The 22,873-nt window shown below is 39.4% G+C and overlaps 1 protein-coding gene and 1 non-coding gene across 2 annotated transcripts in view; both read right to left on the bottom strand.

Moving 5' to 3' along the window:
• The window catches only part of KCTD16 (potassium channel tetramerization domain containing 16), a 306,981-nt gene that overhangs the window by 18,255 nt on the left and 265,853 nt on the right, over positions 1-22,873 (bottom strand). The window lies entirely within an intron of this gene.
• LOC111762781 (small nucleolar RNA SNORA61) lies at positions 4,798-4,919 on the bottom strand. The gene has a single exon (XR_002795808.1). It is a non-coding gene; the product is annotated as a small nucleolar RNA SNORA61 (small nucleolar RNA).

Genomic DNA, 22,873 nt, shown 5'->3' with positions numbered 1-22,873 from the left:
AATGAATGCAAAGGAGTGCCACCAACATAAATTAGCATTAATAATTCACAGACTGAAAGAGATGGGAAATAAATAGTACAATCCCTGTGATATGGGAAAGATCGAAAGGAAAGAATTGATTGGGAGATTTTTGAGTTCTACTTAGCCTGGTCTCTAGTTACTAAATATATTCTTTTCTCTGTACTGATGATTGATACTTTGTAACACACTCAACTGTTAATATTTAACATTGTTAAAATATGGGAAGGAAATTTAAAAAAAATATGAAACAAAAAGAGATGAACCCAAAGAGAATTCTAGAAAGAGAATAATTTTACCGGCCGGATTTTTTACTTCTCTCCTACCTTGGTAAGACAGAGAATTTTATTTTCCTCATCACATCAAGTTTCGTTTAGTTAAAAAATCCAAAGTTAAGCAAGATTTTCTTCAGCTCTATGGATTGGCAAATAATCATTCAATTTAGAAATTGTAGTATGTGTTAAGGTGGCCCAAATGATGGGCTCCATAGATGAACATAGACAGAAAGTAGGTGAGAGGTTGGTTGGGGGTGTGTGTGAAAACTTGGAGACAAAGAAATACAAATACAAATACTAGCACCGGAGTAAGGATAAAGAGAGCAAATGTGAAACAGCAGACAGCAGAGAAGGAGGTAGAAATGGAAAAGGAAAGATAAAAGGGGAAATAGAAATAAAATGAGAAATCCTGGGGCAGGCCATGGCCGGCTAAACCATTCCTAAGCATATTTTGGAAAAGAAATGATAGCAACCAGAGTACTATTCTAGGAAAATGGAGTCTATTTTCCAAGACTACACTAGTAAGGCATTCAATGTGGCTTTGGGGAATTGAGGAGTTCTGGCAGTCTTCCTGGAGGAAGTGGCATCTGGCTTTGGATAATACAGAAGAATAAACAGAAGTTGGCCAAAGAAAAAGCCCCATTAAGATTGTGTAAGACAGGGAAGCGGACTTGGCCCAGTGGCTGGGGCATTTGTTTACCACATGGGAGGTCCGCAGTTCAGCCCCGGGCCTCCTTGGCCCCTGTGGAGCTGGCCCATGTGCAGTGCTGATGCGTGCAGGGAGTGCCCTGCCACGCAGGGGTCCCCCTGCCCTCCCCACATGGGGGAGTCCCATAGGGAGAGTCCACCAGCGCGAAAGTGCAGCCTGCCCAGGAATGGCGCTGCTGCGCAGGGAGCTGACACAGCAAGATGATGGACGCAACAGGGGGAAGCATGGTTCCCGTGCAGCTGACAACAACAGAAGCAAACAAAAAAGGAGGAATGCCCAGTGAATGGACACGGAGGGTAGACGGCTGGGGCAGGGGTGTGGGGGGTAATAAATAAATAAAATAAATCTTAAAAAAAAAAAAAAAAGATTGTGTAAGACAGAGGGAATATTGTGTGCAATGGCCAGAAGGGAGACAACGCATTTGGGGAACTGAGAGTAGCTCACTGGTGACTGAGGAGTGCGGCAGGGGTGGTAATGTATGGAGAGAAATAGAGCCAGATCGCAAGATTCTTATATCCACCTTAAAGAGGACATGGGGAAGACAAAGGGAGATGTAGATTGGAGAGTGACCATTTCGTCACCGTATTTAGAAAGATCACTCTCTCTGATGGAGAAGAATGGACAACTGTTAGAAAGGCTAGAGAGGTGGGGGCAAACTGCAGACCAGTTAGGAGGTTACTAGACTAATTAGATGAGGAAAACTAGCCGAGGCTGCAAGTACTGGTGGAGTTAAAAAGCAGACACATTGCAGAGCTATTTAGGAGGTTGAGGAGACAGGTCTGGCTGAGAGGAGGGGAAGGGGTACTCCCAGACGCTTGGGCAGCTGGTGCATGGAGTTTTCATTCTCTGAAGTGGGCAACCCAGGAAGAGGAAGAGGTAGTGGGTGGAGGTATGAAGGTAATGAGTTGAATTATAGTATTGTGGTGTAAAACATAAATGCTGGTCACTTTCCTGGAAAACGCTATTTCAAATTTCCCTTTCCATCCTTCTCCTTTAATTCAAAAAGCTCTTTGTTTCAATATACATGACAGATCCTTACAGTTGTATGAAGCTGAGTGGTTCAGTACAGAAAATGACCTCAGCAAATGGTTGCAGGATAGCTTATGTTTTTTGTAAGAACTTTAATTTTATTCTTGTGTTAATCTCATTTTTCATTAGATTGTGCTGGTTCTCCTGAAGGCTATCGAGATCCACAGGGTATATGGTCATGGCAGATGGATTTGGAGACCTGTGCCATGTCAGAGGGCCCTACTTTGGAATTTGTGCTCCTGAGTGTGATGGAGCTGGACTCAGAGGTGACCTTCCTACACATGCCTCTTCTGTGACTTTTACTGAACCTGTGCTAGGGAGCTAGGGTGCTAGGGAGGTGCACACTCAGGGGACTTGAATCTCTGGAATGCACATGTGCCAGCTGGGCCCTGAGCCTCGGCAGAGTTGCAGCTCCTACTCTCTGGTTCATTGGACTTACCCAGGTCAGCTAACAGGGAGGTAATCGAGAGTGCCAACAACTGCAAGCAGAGGAATTGCATCCATCATCCATGTGGAATGTAAGCCCCTTCTTGATCCAGAGGTGGAATGGACATCACCATCCCAGGGTCCATAGAATGGAGGAATAAAACATGGACTAGAGCAGACTCACTGATATTTTACTATAAATCTATTGTGACTACTAATAGAAGAAATTTTAGCATCGAGGTGGAGAAAGTGGCCACAGCAGTTGCTGAGGGCAGGGAGAGGATAGAAGAGATGTGATGTGGGGGCATTTTTGGGACTTTGAGTTGTCCTAAATGATATTGCAGTTTCAGATGCTGGACTTTATGTATCCTGCCCTAACCTACTGAATGTACTGGGGGAGAGTGTGAACTACAGGGTAAACTATTATCTATGTGGTGCAGCAGTGCCCCAAAATGTGTTCACTGAGTGCGATGAGTGTGCCACAGTGATAGAGGAGGCTGTTGGTGTGGGAGGAGTGGGGTGGGGGGTTGGGGAATACAGGAACCTCTTATATTTTCTAATGTAGCATTTTTTTTGTGGTGTATATATCTTCAAAAAAACACAATTTACAAAATGATGGGGTGAGGGGTGGGGAGTGGGGTATATCCTCTTATGTTTTTTTTAAGTTTTTTAATGTAATGTTCTCTGAGATCTATTAACTTTAATTTTAAAAGTGTAAAAAAAAAAGATTATACACCATGAAAAAAAGAAAAACAGTTCCTGGCTGAACATTATGTTTATTCCACCTTGACTAAGATTTCAGAAGAGCCATGACTTAGCAGGAAATGTGAGATTATAGCACCTAACATTTGTACAACACTTAATAGAGAATAGTACAGTTCCCATGAATTATACCTCATTTGATGCTCAATTCATTCATTCAATATTTATAAAAATTTTTTAACTTTTTATTTTGAACTCCTGTCAAAGTTATATGACAGTTGCAAAAATAATACAAATCCTATACAGAAAACTCCAACACACTCCTATGCCCCAGATACCCAGCTCTCTTCCCCCAATTTTAACATTTTGCCACGAATAGCTGGCTAGCTAGCTATTCGTTTTCTGAACACTTGGGTGAAGGTTGCTTACATCATGCTACTTAAATGTTTAATGTTATGTGAATGCTTAGTACATTTCCTAAGAACAGTTATTCACTCATGTAACCACCTTAAATATAGTTCTCAAGTTCAAGAAAGTTAACATTGATATAAAGCTTATAGTCGATACTCAATTTTTTTCACTATGTCCCAATAATGTCCCTTTGAGCCTTTTCACCTCCCTTGCTAGATCCCATCCAGGATCATGAAATTGATTTTAATTGTTATTGCCTCTTTAGTTACTCTATCTCTGTTTATTTTTTAATTGTGGGAAGATATATACAACATAAATATTCCCATCTCAACCACCCCCAAGCATACCATTCAATGGGATTAATCGCATTCATAATATCGTAGTAACTTCACCACCTTCCATTACTACAACATTCCCATCTCCTCAAACAGAAACTCTACACCCATTATGTATTAACTCCCCATTACTCCTGCCCCCAATCCTGGCAAACTCTACTTTAATTTGTCTTTATGATCTTGTATATTCTCTGATAATTTCTTTGTTACCTCAGGGCTTAAATTTAACACCCTAAATCAATAACAATCTTGTTTGCTTTAATTCCAACTTAACTTCAATAGTATGCAAAAATTATGTTCTTATACCCCTCTCTCTCACTTTATGTAGTTCATGTCACAAATTGCATGTTTATATGAGTACAAAACCACTAATTTATCATTACATTCTATGCACTTGATTCTCCGATCCTGTAGAAAGTAAAAGGTACATTTACAAACCAAAATAAAACAGTACTGGCATTTATACTTACCCATGTCATTGCCTTCCTCAGAGTTGTTTATCTTTTCATGTGGCTTTGCTCTCTTGTCTATTGTCCTTTCCTTTCAACCTGTCCGAGACTCTCTTTAGCATTACCTAGAGGGAGGGTCAAGTGGTGCTAAACTCCCTCAGCATTTGTTTATCTGGGGATGCCTTAATCTTTTCCTAATTTCTGAAAGGCAGATTCGCTGAATACAGATTCTTTTTTTTTTCTCTAAAAAAGGAGTATACCTTGAATCAAGAGGCAAGAAACCATGTAAATAGATGTTTTCTGAATAGAGTAATAGCCCAGCATTTGCTCCACCAGCTGTCCAGTACTGCACATCTACTCATTTACTCATTCCTTCAAAAAGCCCAAGATTATGTCCATTTTGCAGGGGAGGGGGAATTGAAAGAGAATTCAACCTTTCATGAACCAGTTTGAAACCAACCAACGTTCTGTAAAGCACTGCGAAGTCAGCTTCAGTGCTGCTTTTCCTCCTTTTATGACCACCCAGACCAGTGTTCAGAACTGATGGGAAAGGGAATCATAGGGTCAAATATAAAACCTTGGCTGGCAATTTTTTGCTTTAAACATTTTAAATATGACTTCCTACTGCCTTCTTGCTGCCATGGTTTTTGATAAGAAATTGGCATTTATTCTTATTGAGACTCTCTTGTATGTAACATGTTGCTTCTCTCTTGCAACTTTCAAAATTCTCTTTTTATCTTTGGCACTCTACAGTTTGATTTTTTTTAAAGATTTATTTTATTTATTTCTCTCCCTTCCCCCACCCCCCATGGCTTCTCTTTGTGTTTATTCGTTGTGTGTTCCTCCGTGTCTGCTTGCACCCTTGGCAGCACTGGGAAACTGCATCTCTTTTTAGTTGCGTCATCTTGCTGCGCCAGCTCTCTGTGTGGGCAGCACCACTTCTGGGTGGGCTGCACTTTTTTCACACGGGGCAGTTCTCCTTCCAGGACATACTCCTTGTGCATGGGGCACCCGCACGCAGGAGCACACCTGCATGGCACAGCACTCCTTGCGTGGGGCAGCTCTGCATGTGGGCCAGATCACCACACGGGTCAGGAGGCCCTTGGTATTGAACCATGACCCTCCCGTATGGTAGGCAGATGCTCTATCAGTTGAGCCATGTCAGCTTCCCCAGTTTGATTTTAATATGTCACAGTGTCGATCTATTTAGGTTAACTCTGTTTGGAATTTGTTGAGCAATGTAGATGTATATATTCATGTCTTTCATTAAATTTGGGAAATTTTCAGCTATTACTCCTTTGAATATTCTCTCTGCCCTATTCTCTTTCATTTCCTTCTGGGAGTCCCACATTGCATATGTTGATATACTTCATGGTATCATACAGGTTCTTCAGGCTTTATTCAATTTCCTTCATTTTTCTTTCTTCTGATCCTCATACCAGATGATTTCAATTGTCTTTTCTTCAAGTTATCTGATCCTTTCTTTTGCCAGCTCCAATCAGCTGTTGAACCCCTCTAATGAATTTTCAATTTCTGTTATTGTGATCTTCAGCTATTTGGTTCCTTTTCATTATTTTCATCTCTCTACTGATATTCTATTTGTACTCATCTATTGTTTTTCTGATTTCCTTTAGTTCTTTGTTCATGTTTGTCTTTAGCTCTTTGAGCATATTTAGGACCATTTTTGTTTAAGTCTTTGTCTGGTGTCCTAGGTCAGGGCCTTCTTATTGATGGTTTCTAATGCTCTGATCTTTCCTTGAGTCTGGGCCATAATTTCCTATTTCTTTGTATGTTTTGTGATCTTTTATAGAAACCTCAACATTTTTTATATTTTAATGTGTTATTGCTGTCAATTTAGACTTTGACATATCTGTTTCTTAAGACTGTATACAGCTATTATTATGAAGAGCTGTCCTTAAATGCCAGGAGTTAACAAAAAATAAAAGAAATAAAAGAAAAAAAACCACCTTTCCTAGCATTTGCTAATGGATTTTAGGGAGTACTCTCATTCAGTGTTTATCCATACAAAGAGTTTAGAGACTAGCTCAAGGCCAGCATAGAGGCCTCCCTGATAATTTCAGTGCATGGATCTTTTGTGGGTCCTAGGAATTATCCCAAATACATGGTTCCTAATGTTCTCTTTTTCCTAGAAAACAATTTCATCACATCTCAAGCATTGTGCTATATGTCCTATAGCCAACAATCCCTGGCACCAGGCAGCACAACTGGATTGCTCTCCTACAGCATTTTGTAGGAGAGCTTGATGAGCTTCCTTTTACATGTAGGGTGAGTTCTGGGACTTTGAGTCCCTCAGGCCATAACCAGACAGACTGTGACAGAAACACATGCTCCCAGTATGTGTATGAGAGTTACTCTGCTCCCTCTAGAACCAGGACAAGGGATCCACACTGGAAGCATAGGTTGGCTCTGTGCTGAGCGATTTAGGGGTTAGGAAAGGGCCAGCCAGTGCACCAAGAGAGCCAACCATTTTTAAGTAGCATTTTTCTTGATTTGGTCCTTACCCTGTTACTTAACTATTTTCTGGGGCTTTGAGAAAGATGTTTCTGCCTCGACATGTTTTATTGCTCTCTGCCAGATACTCCCTAGGCAAGCTGTTCACAGGGAGTTTACATTCCAGTAAGAAACATAAAAAATGAACAAGTTAAAGATAAAATTTCAAATAACAATGAGTTCTATGAAGAAAATAAAATGGGATATTTGATGGAATGAGTTGAAGTGAGAGGGATGCAAACAGTAGACAGAGAAAGAGAGGACAGCATCTTCAGGGAAGGTGACATTTGAGCGGGGACCTGAATGCCCAAAAGGAGTCATCCCATGAAGATCATACAGGTCCTGAAGTAGGAGCATGTGCAAAGGACAGAAGGAAGATATGTGAGGTATAATTGCTAAAAGAAATTATATTTGGTGCCTCATGATTGTGCCTAGTCATATAATCCCCTTTTGAGTGACTACCTGACCTAGCCCTGCCCTGGGTATAACCACAACTATTAATAGTAAGGTCTGCATTTCCATACCATTTGGATGGTAAGAGCCATCCCCAACTTCTTTATGTGGTCCCTGATGCTTCTGCCCTTTGTGTTGCATAATTTACTAGGAGGGCATTTGGCTTAGATGATAAAATCTGCCCTGAGCTTCTCCAAATGGCCATTGCTGCTTCTGCTTTTCATGTGGTTTAGTTTAAAATTGCCAATCCTCAGTATCCACAAGAAAGTCCTACCCCTCCCCTCTGGGTCACAGTAAAGGCAAGAGCCTGGGGCCCACATATGGGCCTCTTTTCCCCTCCTCCACAGACTCTGGGGTTAAGTAAGCCCCAGACCCCTCCACCACCCTCATTTTTTCTCTCTCCTCCTCTAGGCTCTTTGATCTAATAAAGCTGTTCTTTCTTGCATTCTCAGCTGGTTGGCTATTTGTGTCTGCACTTCATCACCTGAAAGACTTCCACAAAACATCAAAAGCACATGCCTTGAATGTGGTGAGAGAGGAGGAATGGTAAAGGATGAGGGTGGAGAGGGTGACAGCGCAAAATTATATACAGCCTCAAAGGCTGCAGTAAGGAGTTAGAATTTTATACCAGAGTTACAGGAAGGAGGGTTTTATCAGGGCAATTTCATGATTTAGTTAGTTTTTATCAAAAGCTTACTCTGGCTGTTCTCTAGAGTATGAATTACAGGTAAGAGAGAACAGCCTCAGATAGGAGGCTATTGCAGATATCCAGGCAAGAGGTGGTGGTGACACTACGAATGGCAATGGAGAACAGGGACTCTATGAGATAGATTTCCTTATTCCATTTTAGAGATAAGAAGCATGAGGCTCAGGAAAGCAAAGGTATGACAGTGATGAATTTTTCTATTTATAAGTTGAGTTTTCCTCCACCACTCCATAGCTGTGTCAATGGTTTGACACAGCTACCAATACATTGATTATTCAGATCTTCCACAAAGATCAGTTTGACAGAAAATACTCCTGCTGCCTCCAGCTGTATCCTGTATATCAGTTAGTCCTTCTGTTGCTTCGCACCTGCTGGGGTTGTTTGATTGACTTCACAAACTAGGAGCCTGGAGTTTAATTCTACAATCAGGAATCATTATATTGTTTGTAAACAATGACAGACTATGATAAATATGCATTGCTGTTAATTACTGCCTTCCCATGTGCCATCTTTGCTTTCTCATTTCCATCATCCTGTCAAATCTTAATACCTGATTGTGCGTTCCTTACAACAGGGAGAGAGAAAAGAGCTGCAAACACATTGAAATGCAAGAAGGCAGCCCTCTACCTTGGCAGGTACTGAGGAACAGGAGCCAAACCTGAAGTTCAAGCACTATTGAAAACTAACAGGTTTTCAGTATGTTCTGCTTTATATTATTCCTCTGTGTTTGTGCATTAGGTTTTTATTCAAGGGACAGAATTCTAAATAGATTTCCATTGCAGCCCAGCCCATGAAGCTGATGTAGTAAATAAACAGAGAAATGAGTTCCATTAGGGTCTAAGACAGTCAGCTATTTTTTTTTTTTTTTTTTAACAGCAGGACCAAGGAAAAGTTAGTAAACATTCTAGGATGGGGTCCCTTTATCTACAGAACAGAAGTCTCTGCGGCAAAATTCTTGGAATGGAGAAAGAAGTCTCCATATGGTCTATTAAATGCCAACAATGCACATATGGTGCAGTACAGGTGTTGTATAAATCAAGCGGCAGTACAGAGAATGGCAGTTTCACATGGTGAGGAAGAGCATGGGTTCTGATGGCAGAAAATCCTCAAGAGGAATCACATTTTTGCAGCTTCTCACATGTGTGACTGAGCAAGTTACTGAACCTGTTTGCTCACGTGTAAAACGGGGCCAATGATAATACCTCCCCCATGGGGTCATTTGAGAGGTAAGGGTAAAGCACTCAGTTTGACACTTGGCCCCTGAAAACCACTCAAGTATTTTTGGCATTGTTGTTTCTAGTTATTATTTTTACTAAACTGCCAGTTACTTATGGACTATTCCTTATTCCCATGTGAGGAGAATGGACTTGGACATTTATGAGCCCACCTCCCTCAGTGGCTTTGCCTCTGGCTTACTTCAGGCACTCTATGAAATGGAATTCCTGTGAGAAGGTGGCTGGCCTGAGTTTCAGGATACAGTGACAGCTCTGAGCCAAGGTGACTATCACAGGAGGAAGGTGTATGAGAGTCACACACCAGTCATGGTACAGGACCTGCATCCCAATCCCGAATCTGGTACCGATGAGTTATATGGCCTTGGTCAAATTCTTAAAATCCCTATATTCTCCTCATCCCTGATTGTGGCATTATTATTGACTTACTTTTACCTTTCTAAGCTCTCTGTGTCAAATGAGAATGTTCTTGAAATCACTTTTCAAAATAATAATACTGGTATCACAACGTACACATTTTGAGGTGGAATTAGTATCTTTGGTATCATGTTCTTTCTTACAGTCAGTCTTTACCTTGGTCTCAGTAGCACTGACTTATTCTCCTTAGTAGGAAAGAGGAGACTCTTGGCATGATAACTGATTCTCTCCTTAACCTGAAACTCTTCCTTCATCCCCTTAACTCCTATTTTCCTTGCCTTGGTGACATCTCTCATATTATCCCTTGTTCCTAAAATGCCCTTCCCTTTCTCTCTTCCCTCTGCCTGGGTAACTCAACAACTATGAGCCAGTTTAGTTGTTCCTTCTCCAGGATTCCTCTCCTAATTTCTACAAACTCCTCCTCTGCCTTCCCATTTCACCTGGGGCAATCTCTCTTTCACTTACAGCATTGCCTTCTAATTGTGGGAATGGCTCCTGCATTAGAATCTACCTAAGCCCCTTAAGAGCAGGGAGCATCTTTATTCATCTTTTGTCCCACAGCAGAGCAAAGTACTCAGATAAGGGCCAACCCACCCCAATAATTAGATTGAGCAAATAAATGAAACATTTTTTAATTGAGGAAGGTCTCTGATTCCTTATATATTCTTTACATTTAAAAACATAGTCTAGTGATTATCACCTTCCCATTGCAAGTTTGTACTTAGTCTGAACACATCTTAATCTGTTTCCTCAACTAGTTTATTTATAGCTTGAACTTCATTTTCCATCTATGACTATGTGGATACTTTATTTAGAAAATTTCTGAATTCCCCACTCTTCTCAGATCTTTGGATACTGCTTTTGAACAAAAACAGTTTGTATAGCCTAAAGTGTGACTAAATATTGAAGGAAAGACAATTTCAAATACTGGATCTAAAGTATCTTTCTTTTCAAATTCTCATCTTTACAGTCATTACAAAAGTTGTTCCTCTTTTTACATCCACTGGGAAAAAAAAGAGCAATATGGCATAGACTCAAAAAAACAGTGTTGCCAAAATGAAATCAAAAGTCCAAATCCGCCCCAACTCAGAATTTGCCAGTAAAAATGCACTCATCAGTTAAATGAAGTCATTTAATTTTGCATTAAGGAAAATGAATGGTAAATCTGAGACCATGGCAATTTACCTTCCTCAGCTGAGTGAAAAATAGGCAGGGGAAGTTTGAGACTCATTACATTATAATATCCCCCTAATGAGTCTAGCCTGGGATAAATCTTAGTTGTGTGAGAGAGAGACTAGACAGAGAAGGACAAAGTGATAGGGCAAGTTGGAGAGATAAAAGAAAGTCTACAGTGAATCAGAAGATGGATTGTGCTTTTAGTCATAGTTGATTTCAATTAAAAGAAAAGCACAAATGTATTTGCTTTTAAGCTAAAATGTCAGGTCCAAGCGCCATTCCTTTTGTGTTGGAGCTCTCAGATCTCACTGAGTTCCTGTCCAGGGGTCAATGGGCCAATTATTCTCAGCAGGAAGGGATCTCCGTGCTTACCCTTTGGCTTTGCTCACAGCTTTTCAATAGGGAAATCCACAGCTTTTTTGTTGCTAGTTATGGAATCCTCAAACTCTAAGGGCACTCCACCTGCCAGCATCCTAGCATCTTTTATGTATAAGAATTATAGGGCATGGAGATGCACCTATTCAACTAACAGCAAAACATCACTAAGAATAACATAGAATTACAATAGCCCTGATGGGGAATGTTTCAACTGAATAAAACTACTTACCCTAGAAGTGTGCTTGAAAAAGTGGGCTTCTTACATGTAATATCAGGTGTTAAAAACTGCTTTTTGACCTTGAATAAAAGGGGGGAATGGAAAGGACAAACGAGTTTATATGGCTTTGAGTCTCCAAAAAAGAGTCAGGAGGTCATCAAGGAGTGGTGCTTATGCACTCAATCGCAGAGAGAGCTAAAGTAGATACAACCCCAGGTACTGGTTCTCCTGAGGGCTGCAGAGACCCACAGGTTCTATGGTCATGGCAGATGGCTCTGAAGTTCAGTGTCATGTCAGTTGGCCCTACTTTGGAGTTTGTGTTCCTGAGTGTGATGGAGTTGGATTCAGATGTGACCTTTCTACACACGCCTCTTCTGTCACTTTTACTGGACCTGTGGTTGAGGCTGGAGTTGGTATATACTCAGGAATCCGAAATCTCTGGACTGTCCATGTGACAGCCATGCCCTGAGCCTCAGCAGACTAGCAATTCCTACCCTTTGGTTTATTGGACTTACCTGGCCAGCTAATAGGGAGGTGAAGAAGGTCAACCACCACACCAGGGAGTCAAGAGTGCCTACAACTGCAAGCAGGAGAATTGTATCCATCATCCAGGTGGAATCTAAGTCCCCTCTTGATATAGATGTAGAGGGGACATAATCATCCCAGGTTCCACAGGATGGAGGAATAGGGTATGGATTAGAGTGGACTTACTGATATTCTACTATGGAACTACTGTGATTAGTAATGGAAGAAAATATAGCATTGATGTGGAGAAAGTGACCACATTAGCTGCTGAGGGTAGGGAGAGGGAAGAAGAGATATGATGTGGGGACAGTTTCAGGACTTGGAGTTGTCCTGGGTAGTACTGCAGGGACAGATGCTGAACATTGTATGTTCTGCAATGGCCGACTGGAGGAGAGTGTAAACTACAATGTAAACCGTTATCCATGTGGTGCAGCAGTGGTCTAAAATATATTCACCAAATGCAGTGAATGTCCCACGATGATGAAAGAGGTTGTTGATGTGGGAGGAGTGGGGTGAGGGGGTGGGGGGTATATGGGGACCTCTTATATTTTTTGAATGTAACATTAAAAAAAAAATAAAGAGAGAAAACAAAAGAAAAAATGGGCTTCCAAATTAGGCCAAATGGGATGTCTATTTTAATTACTCAGAAGGTACTAAAAAATTGTAAAACTCTAAAATAGTTTCTATAAATTAGTGAGTTTTATATATCTCTGTTTTCTGTTTCTGTTTTTATGTCTCATTCATGGCTGAGAGTTTTTAAATTAAAGCTTTAAACTCTCTATTTGTGTCTAGATGTATAGATAGATGTTTAATATGTGATATTTTCCTACTTCTGGGTGGTATTACCAAATGAAACTTATAAGAGATCTACTCCAATTGACTTAAAACTAAATAAGTGCTTATCTATATATTTATACTCTTAAAGACCTAGAAACTAAGGAAACCAAACTTCTAATATTTCCAATTAAATAAGAACATTCAGAGAACCTAAATGAAATGTTAAAAAAATTCAATTTTACAAAATTCAACTAAACCCTTGACAAACCTGACTAGTTTAATATTGTTTGTTAAATAAAAACAACTATGTCTTCTAAATTATAGTAAGTACAGTAAATCATAATTTTATTCTACCTGGGCCTGTTCCTCCTAAATTTACACAAGTTTACTGATAAAATAAGTTAGCATTATATCTATTAAATCCTTAAGATGATAAAAAATATAAATTTATGTTTAGTCAAATTGAGTTATTATTTTGACAAACTTTATCTGAAGAATAATTGTGTTCTGTATGATGTTTGCTTGAAGACAGTCTCAAAGATCTTTTTTGTAATTTAAGGTATACAGATACGTGAACTATGAAGTATGAGTTTTGTTAAGGAAAAAGAGAGTAGTTTTGTCCTAAAGCAAAGTATCATGGTCAAGGTGGCTAAGATTTGATCGGCTGATGAGATTTTTAAGAGTTTTCTTATCCGGTAATAACCTCATGCAAAACTAGAATTTGTTGTTTTTTTTTCTGTTAAAATGACAAACTTTTCTTGAATTAGTGGTGGTGTGCTCTTAGTAAGAGGTTAGAAAAGATTTTTCTTAACCATCTGAGTAATTTGCCTAAAAGGTAAAGATTCTATGTCTTATCAGAATAATATTATTATTTATATTATCCTTAACCTCCTTTATTGTTTTAGAAAACAGATCTCTTCACTTTTAAAGAAACTAAGTCTTTTTGAAACAATCATATTATCCCCTATTTAGTCTTTTTTTTTTTTTGGTACCTGGACCAGGGATTCAACCCTGGACTTCGTATGTGAGAAGCCAGCATTCAATCACTGAGCCATAGCAGCTTCCCTGAGTTGGTTTTTTTGTTTGTTTGCTTGTTGTTTGTTTTTAGGAGGCACTGGGAACTGAACCCAGAACCTCCCATGTGGGAAGAAGGCACTCTACCACTTGAACCACATCAGCTCCCCCAATTTTAGTCTTTTATTTTCGTTTCCGTTAAATAAGGAAATAAATATTATTTCACAGTGACCCATTTTCCCATTTAACAAAATGTTCAAACCTGACAAATTTTTGACATTTTGCCTTCTCAAAATCAAATCCTAAATGACGTCTTACAGATCTCAAACTGTCTTTGGATTTCCAGAGGATGCCTGGAAATTCTCAAAGGATTTGCTCTTTCACCTTGTTAAAAGAGGTGCTTGAAATAGGCCTATTTAATATATTATGAATTGCATAGCAAGTGTTGTCAAATTAAAGTTTTCTAATCTTCTAAATTTGTATGGGTAAAATGTCATTAATATAACCATTTCAGAAATTGCATTAAGCGCCTAGAGATTTTTCTGCTTCCTCTCTGTCCATGAGATATCCTATTACTGATCTGTCTGATATCAGACAATGATAATATCATTGATCATAATTTCAGTTATTCTTTAACAATGTTACATGTCACAGAAACAACCAAATTTCCTTCTCAATTGCATTTTTAATGAACTTTCATCAGAACTTTCACTTTTGTAAAAGAGTAATAAGTTAACCACAACCATTTTAAGTCTTTTGTCATCTACAGAAAATTTTTATTCTGACACTTCTCTGAAAACACTTGCAATTGGCTACATTCCAGGTATTTTTCCTTCAACCAAAAAGGACTATCTCAGAAATTCATAGAAAAGGCTATGTCCTATAATCCAGTGCACAGGCTTCTACTGACATTGTTTAAATAACTTTGAGACCATACTACTTGACTGAGTCAAGATTCCAGAACTGTAGTGAATAAGCAGATAGGTCATGAGATTTCTAACACAAGATTGAGCAAACAAGGGTTAATTACCCAGGACTGAATGAACTGACAAAAAAAAAAGGTTCTGTTTTCTAGATACATGGAATTCTTTACTTTTTTCCCTCTAGCTATTTTTAATTTATAAAGCATTTATCTTTTTCTCCCTGGCTGGCCCTTCCAGAGTTTGGGAACGCTGGAGTTTCCAAATATTCAATAAGAAAATATTCTCATTTTTATGGTAAAATAACTATTTGCATATATCCAATCAGAATCTCTCTTCCCTATCAACAGGGCGTCTATGGTGAAACTAGTTATATAATAAAGGATTTGACCGGAATGTCCTATTTGAGAAAAATGTTCATTTAATCAGATGTGGCCACACATTTTTAAGGAACTCAGATTGATTTTATGGAGCCAATGCTTACAAAATCCTTTTGAGAAAACCGGGCTGGTACCTGGCCCCAGGGTTCCCAACCTTACAAGTCAATAAAGTTACTTTCTGGACTATAGGTAAAATCTGGTGTCAAGTTCATGCGTTGGCTTCCTAGCCTCAGGAGCCTTTTAAAAGTCCAATCAGAGATTCCTTTGACGCAAATATATATTTTGAAAAACAGTCTAAATGGTAACGGTAAATTATCATTCTTGCTGCACCTAGGTAAATCTAATAAAACCAGCCTTATTTTTATAATTAAAATGAATTTTTACAAGGTTATCTCTTATGAAAAGAAAGGTGACTGTAGAGAAATTTTGCTTCAATGGAAAACTACAGCACACTCCTGTGGGTTATCAGATTATGCTTCTGTTCATTGTAAGAGCTATTTTGCATCCCCTTTGTAAACTGCAGATAACTGTATGGTTTTGTTACCTACCTGTAAATTGGTCTGGACCCTGCGATCTTGCATATTCCAAATGCTAGCCTGAAAGCTAGCTTAGTAATTTTTTAAATACCAGGCCACAAACTGACAAAAGAGGGTTAATACTCCCAATTCCCTGAACTACCATAACACAGAGTACTGCTCTTTCATGTACATCCCCACAGCTTCCCCAGGAACACATGACCTGGAGTGAGCAGTTATACATATATCTAAGGTTATACAACAGAGCTTTAATGCCACCCTAAATGCTCCTCGGGCTCTCAGGCTGAAGCTGACAGCCTCATATCAGTGTTCTTGAAAAACACACAGGCTAAAAAAAAACCACCACCAGATAGTCTCTAGATACTGACTGCCCATGAAAAAATGTTGTATTTAAGTTAATATATGTTAATAAGCCTGGCAAAATAATAAATAAATAACCTGAATATTTTAAAAAACCAAGTTGAGGTGATTCATGGCATCAGTTAGGCTCAAACATTTCAATGTATAAACTGTTAGCGTATGTCAGGACAATGAGGATTGGGACTCTTATTAGTTGAAATTGATAACAAATTCGGAGCTTCACACTGGACTCCCTCACTTAAGTTACATTCCTAAGCCAAATGTGAATTGACCAGCAGTGCAAATGGTGCTGAATGGGCCTCTTTCCCCGGACTCCGATTTCCTTGGTTAAAAGTTAACATAAATGGAAATATAATCAGAAACTTATCTTTCACAGTGGAAAAAAAAATGCTGAGTGCACTACAAAAGCTATCACTGCACAGCAAAGGAATTGTTTTAGATAATAGAGTTGTGCTTGACTACTTTGCTGGCTAAGCAAGGAGGAGTTTATGCTGTCATCAATACCACCTGCTATACTTAAATAAACACTTCTGGGGCGGTCAAAATGCAGTTACATGAAGTAGTCAAACAAGTTAAGTCCTTCCCTGAGATCATTTTTTTATCTCTTTAATTTTAGTTAATTTTGGTGCTGGAGTCCTTAGCCCAGAATCATATTCCAAACATTGGCAATTTCACTACTCACGCTAATCATAATAGTCTTCCTGCTGTGCTGTATTCTCTCAAAAGTTTTAAATGGTTGTACCCAGCCACCTTGCCAAATGGTATCCCTCTGCCTAAAATAACAAACAATGAAGAAAACAAAAACGATTAACCTCTCAACATCTGTAACCTAGGTGTTAGAGTTAATCACCTACAAGAGCCTTCTAGAGTCAGCAGATGGTAACTTAGAGTGATGCTAGTACCTTAAATTTTGATCTCCACTTTTGACTTGATTGAGGGCTGAATCAAAAGAGAGTAACTGATAAATAAAAATTTAGTAGGCCCAATAAGGAGACATTCATGCTAAGCCCCATGTTAGAAAAAACAAAATCTAAGTAAGTTTCTATTCCTTGTAAATGCTCAGTGCACCCAGAAATCGGAATTTAAATCAGCCAGTCAGCCATCACCCACTCACTAATCTTAGGTAGGCTACATTCCTCATTGCTAATATTCTTATCCCAGCTTACTTCCTCATTGCTAAGCATCGATCTACACTAACCATATTAGGAAAAGTAGTCCGCATTAAACCAATGAAGATTTTTTCCAATGTACTCCCCTTGTCTATCTATAAAGCCTGTTGCTCTGTTTGCTCAGTGGAATTCCTCTCTATTCACGGTGATTGGAATCTTATCCGCTAGCTGGTCTCTAAACTTTTGGTGTCTTGAAACTTCAAGCCTATTTTTTGTTTTTTGTTCATTTATGTGTCACTACTAGCATTTTTCCACCAAGACTATGAAGCCCAGGTCAAATGCTTTTAACAAAGAATTAAAATGTGACTTCACCCAGAGAAAAGATAGAGCCATGAATTTAGCTAAGAAACTCCTGATAAAGAGAAGAAGGCACTCCATACCCTAAGGTAGGGGAGAGAAAATGATAGACTAGTTTCCTTCTCAAAACTGAGCCATTGATGAAGGCAATTTATATATGGAACTCCAAGACTTCCCACACAAACTGTAATGAAGCCAGCGCTCAAACACTGAGCCACATCAGCTCCCTTAAGTTGGTTTTTCTGTTTGTTTGCTTGTTGTTTGTTGTTTTGTTTTGTTTTCAGGAGGCACCAGGAACCAATCTGGGACCTCCCATGTGGGAAGTAGGTGCTTATTCACTTTAGCCACATCCACTCCCCTGTAATGATTTTAATGTGCTTCTGTTGTCCAGTTAGGAAACTACCCACAAACTTTAGCATTGTTTCAATGAGAAAATATCTTCTAGATTTGATGCTTACATAATTGCTGAAATATGACCCATTCTTAGTTTGGGTACCACAGACCTTAGAAAGTTTTCTGAAAGAAGAATCAACAATCCCTGAATTTTATCAGGGCAGAGGGAAGACAGAATGCTTTAAAAACAACAAGCAGAGACTCTCTGAGAAAACACAGAGAAGAGCTGATTTACATCATGTCCATGCATCCATGTTCAAGTTGGTATGGATGTTTCTTGTTCTATGAATGCTTTCATTTATGGAAGATCTGACTGGTACTACATAACTAATTACAGAAATAAAATAGCCAACGACGGTTAGATGGGTAGCTTCCTAGATTTTGAGTGATGTGGCAAGATAATACGTAACTTAATAGCACAGGGAGGCAGTTGTGGCTCAAGCAATTGATCACCGGGACCTCCTGGTAGAAAAGGAAAAAAAAAGGCATACCAGATTTGTACAGAGATCGCGGAGATACCCCGTGGCTAAGCAGCACATCAGAAAAATAATTATGCAACCAGATAGGAAAAAAAGAAAAAAAAACCACACACACAACAACAATAGCACAGTTAATAAACACATGTATGTCTTTCATTTCTATTAATGTATTGTTGATTTCACCAACATGGTGAGAACACTCGTTAGAATAATCGTGTGGCCACATTTTCATCAAAAGAAATCTGAGAGTTCAATCCTCCTTGATCCCATTCCTGGTCTCACCCTGGACTACTACATTGACTAACCCCACTGCTCTCATGTTACTCTGATAGCCAGGTCTTGAGAGAGCTGTGGAGGCAAAAGGAAGACACCTCTGAGACCTTAGAGAAATTAACCCTTGCAGAGGACTGGTATGTTTTAAACAACTCATTTCCAAATTAAGGTCATCCTACAACCAGTGGAGTAGGCAGCTACACCAGGATATTTATCCTAGGATGCTGATGAACACCCCTCCTTCCTGTCAAAAACACTGCTTTCACTAGCTAATTAAGAATTCTAATATGACGAAAATAACACTAATAATTATTCAATACTTAATAGTTTATTTGTAGGCTTTGTCTCTCTAATCACATTTTTATTCTTAATTCTGTGAAATAAATGATGCTTTGTTTCATTTGTCAAATTAATAAATTGAGGTTTGTATTAAGGACTTTCCCAAGGTCCTACAGTTAGTGGGGACTCAAACGTGATGTTTCTGACAGTAAATTGCATTCTCATTTCTCTTCAGACATTTTGTCATCAAGAGTCCCCTATTAAAGTCCAGATACATGTAGGGACATGGTGAAGAGGTAAGGAGATGCTGACAATTTAGGGTGCGATAGTGCCTTTCCAACATCAAGAAGAGAGGAAGACCAGAGGAATGGGAGTATTTCAGATATTTTTGATGGCCATTTTGTTTTGTGTATCAAAACAGGCTGTGAAGTGTCTGGAACTTCAGAAAAAATGCAGCCAGCATGCATTTAGGAGCTGTTAGACCGTTCTCCTGTGTGAACAGTGAGGGAGCCACAGGACTCTCCACTGACGTGAACACTTGGAGAAGGTTCAGGGGTTGGGTCTTCCTTGCCCCATGGTATGCTGCCTTTTTATTTCTTTTCTTGTTGTGAGTTTTTTCCCACTCTTCCTGTACGCTGTAGCTGCTGCCATCATTGTAATGAAAGACTCTATTTCATATTGGTCTGGTTTTAGCAGCTGCTTTAACAAATATCCAAGGTCAATTTGTCAAGTTAAACTGCTCAAAATAGATTTCCCAAAACAAATTCCAATTTTAAAAATGTGTATAATACTCTACTTTCCTCTAGCAATTTCTTTTCTTTCCATTCCCCTTCCTTCTTCTCTCCTCTCCCTCCCCTCACCACTCTCCCTTTCTGTTTTTTTTCCCCTCCCTTCCTCCTTCCCTTTGTCTGGGGGTAACAAGATTATGTGTTCCTAGGCAAATTGCCACCCTTGAATCTCTATCTTTTTTAGGTTTCATTCTATTCCTGATTCACCAATACCATTCCTTGAGATGAATGATTTCACATGGTATGTTCAGACTTGGATTATTCTAAACATTTGCCACTTGATCAATCTCAAGATTATGCTAGATCCAGTACTTAAGTTCCCCCCGGAAGACAAAAGGAATTGTTATCTTACATGTGGAGGACAACTATCCACTCCTTGCCAATGAGAAAATACTTAGAACCTGCTAATGACTCAAATGGGGAGAGAAGAGACATGTGCCCATTTGCAGTGTCAAAGAGAAGAAAAAACAAACAAAAGAAATAACATGACTTCAAAATGCTGTTTGACCTAATGTAAGGGGGAAATGGAATGGAGAAATGAGAATATAAGGCTATGAGTCTCTAAAAAAGAGTCTGGAGGTTGTCAGAAGGAATGCCCTTATGCACAACTGAGCAGAGTCTGACAGATAAAGTAGATACAACCCCAGGTATTGGTTCTTTTGAGGGATAAAGAGACCCACGGGTTCTATGGTCATGGCAGATGGGGTTCACTGCCATGGCAGATGGTCCTTCTTTGGAGCTGGTGTTTCTGAGTGATGGAATTGGACTCAGAAGGGATCTCTTTTCACAAGACTTGCATGCTACTTTAATGGAATTGTAGTTGGTGCTGGGGTTTTAGATATATTTAGGGGTTTTGAATCTCTGGACTGATAATATGACACCCAGGCCCAGAGCCTAAACAGACTTCAGCTCCTACACTTTGATTTATTGGACTTACCCCACTCAGCTAACATCGAGTTGAAGAAGGTCAACCACCACATCATGGAGCCTAGAGTGTCTACAACTGAAAGCAGGAGGAGTTCATCCAGTATCCATGTGGAATCTAAGCCCCCACTTGACATAGATGTGCAATGGACACAACCAATCCAATGTCCACAGAGAAAATGTGGAATGGGTGTGGGAAGGGTAGCCATGGTGGCTGCTGGGTTTGAGGAATGGGAGGAAGAGATGAGATGTGGAGGCGTTTTCGGGATGAGGAGATGTCCTGGGTGGTGCTTCACGCACAATTAAGGGACATTGTAGATCCCCCCAGGGCCCACTGGATGGAACATGGGAGAGTGTGGGCTATGATGTGGACCATTGACTAGGGGTGCAGTGATGCTCAGAGATGTACTTACCAGGTGCAATGGATGTGTCACGATGATGGGAGAGAGTGTTGCGGTGGGGGGAGTGGGGGGTGGGGGTGGGGGGGTTGAATGGGACCTCATATTTTTCAAATGTAATTTTTTAAAAATAAATAAATAATTAAAAAAAAAAAAAGAAATGAATATGCTGTGACTAACACAGTTACACTCCTCAGGATAACATCTCTTCCTGTCTGCCTCCCTCCTGAATATTCACACAGCTAGGGAGATGTCTGAGGTCCTTCTCACAGTTAATGAGCAAAGATGCTCAAGAGAAGTTTCTCAGAATACCTGCTATGGAGCCAGGGTGTTGAAATGATGAAACTCCTGTTCTAAATTGCCTCGGGAAATGCAGTGCATTCATGTTCCAAATACAAAGTCCCTCAAACTTACTTTGAAATTTTGCTTAGAGTCTAAATAAATCAAACTGAAAGACTTAATTATGAAATCCCAGAGCCAGTCATGAGGATAATAAAGTGCCTGAGTTTCTGTTTCAATAGAAGTGTTAATATTTTAGCAGCTCCTAACTGCCTGCGTTCTATTTCACAATTCATGATTAAAGTTTGATTTTAATTGAGCTTATATGCAAAAAAGTGAGGCTTATGTTTCAGTCCCTTGTTATTGCATAGGTTTATCCTCCCTAGCATTTAATTAACGTCTTCATCTTAGCCATCATCTCTTGGTAGGGCAGAGCCAGCACAGTAGAGCTGAGTCCACACCAGAGAAATACAAGCACAGACTCACTGGTTGGTGCTCCTGTGCTCTCCTGTGCTTCCTATCCCAGGTATAGATTGGAGAGTAAAAATAATTTGGATAAACTGATGACTCTGCTAAAAAAAAAAACAAAAAAAAAACCACCCTCTCTCTCCTTTAATTGGGAGTCATGACAGCACTCCCTACAATGCTTGAGGAGTGAAAGAAAACAGGGTAATTTGCTCTGAGAGACTCCTTAGCATCTGTATGAAGGGTAATTCCAAAAACACCTAAATAGAGTCTTGCAAGGGTAACCTCCACTATCTTAGAGAAAACGCTCTAAGTAACACTTAACTTCTTTAAATGTCTTTGTACATATACTCATTACAAGAAAGTCAGAACAGTCAGATGAGAGCTCCAAAAAAAAAATTTAAAATCACCCTCAGTTCAGACAAAAAGCCATAACTACTTTTACTATTTTTGTGTGAATCCTTCCAGACCTTATATCACCTTTCCACACTGTAAAGACAAACCTATGACATTATTTTTAACAGCTTCATGATGGCTCACTGGTTATACAGAAAGTTTATCTTATTTCAAAGCAAGATGAACTGTTTGGTGTCTACTGAGACCTAATGTGATACAATAAAAGCCATTAGGAAGAAGTGGTTTCTCATTTTTCCTAAGGGTGGAAGCATTAAGAAAAGGCAATTTGATTAAGAGAATATGGAGACAAATCAAAATCTTTAATCCAGGGCTTAGCCTTTTTGAATCATGATTTAATCTAAAACAGGAAGACTCTTTAGAGCTGTCAGTTAAAAAAAAAATATGCTTGCTCTACTCTCTGATGCTGTTTTAATGCAACCACTGACAAGCATCCACTCCTCACAATACTAGAGCCAGCTCAAGCATATTTTAAAGTGGCAGGTCTCATTTCCAACTTCAGCCTTAGTGTTATGAATGTAAATCATCACCCAGAGATGTAAACACCCAAACAGGTCCTGGTCAGCAGCTCATCCTTCTCAGTAAACTTTCCAAAGACCAGAATTTAGTCTCTGAGAAAACCAGAGCGATCTGAAGGCTCACCTCCAAGCAGGAGCTGCCTCATATTCTCATACCGTTAGGGTTCAAGGCTGGCTATAGTACAAAGAAACAAAACCTAAGTATACATTCATCTTGCCTTGCCTTCTATTAAAACCAAGC

This window comes from Dasypus novemcinctus, chromosome 2 (genome assembly GCF_030445035.2).
Source record: "Dasypus novemcinctus isolate mDasNov1 chromosome 2, mDasNov1.1.hap2, whole genome shotgun sequence".
Classification (NCBI taxonomy): Eukaryota; Metazoa; Chordata; class Mammalia; order Cingulata; family Dasypodidae; genus Dasypus; species Dasypus novemcinctus.
Note: the sequence above shows the minus strand (reverse complement) of the source record. Positions and strands in the feature narration are given on the sequence as shown.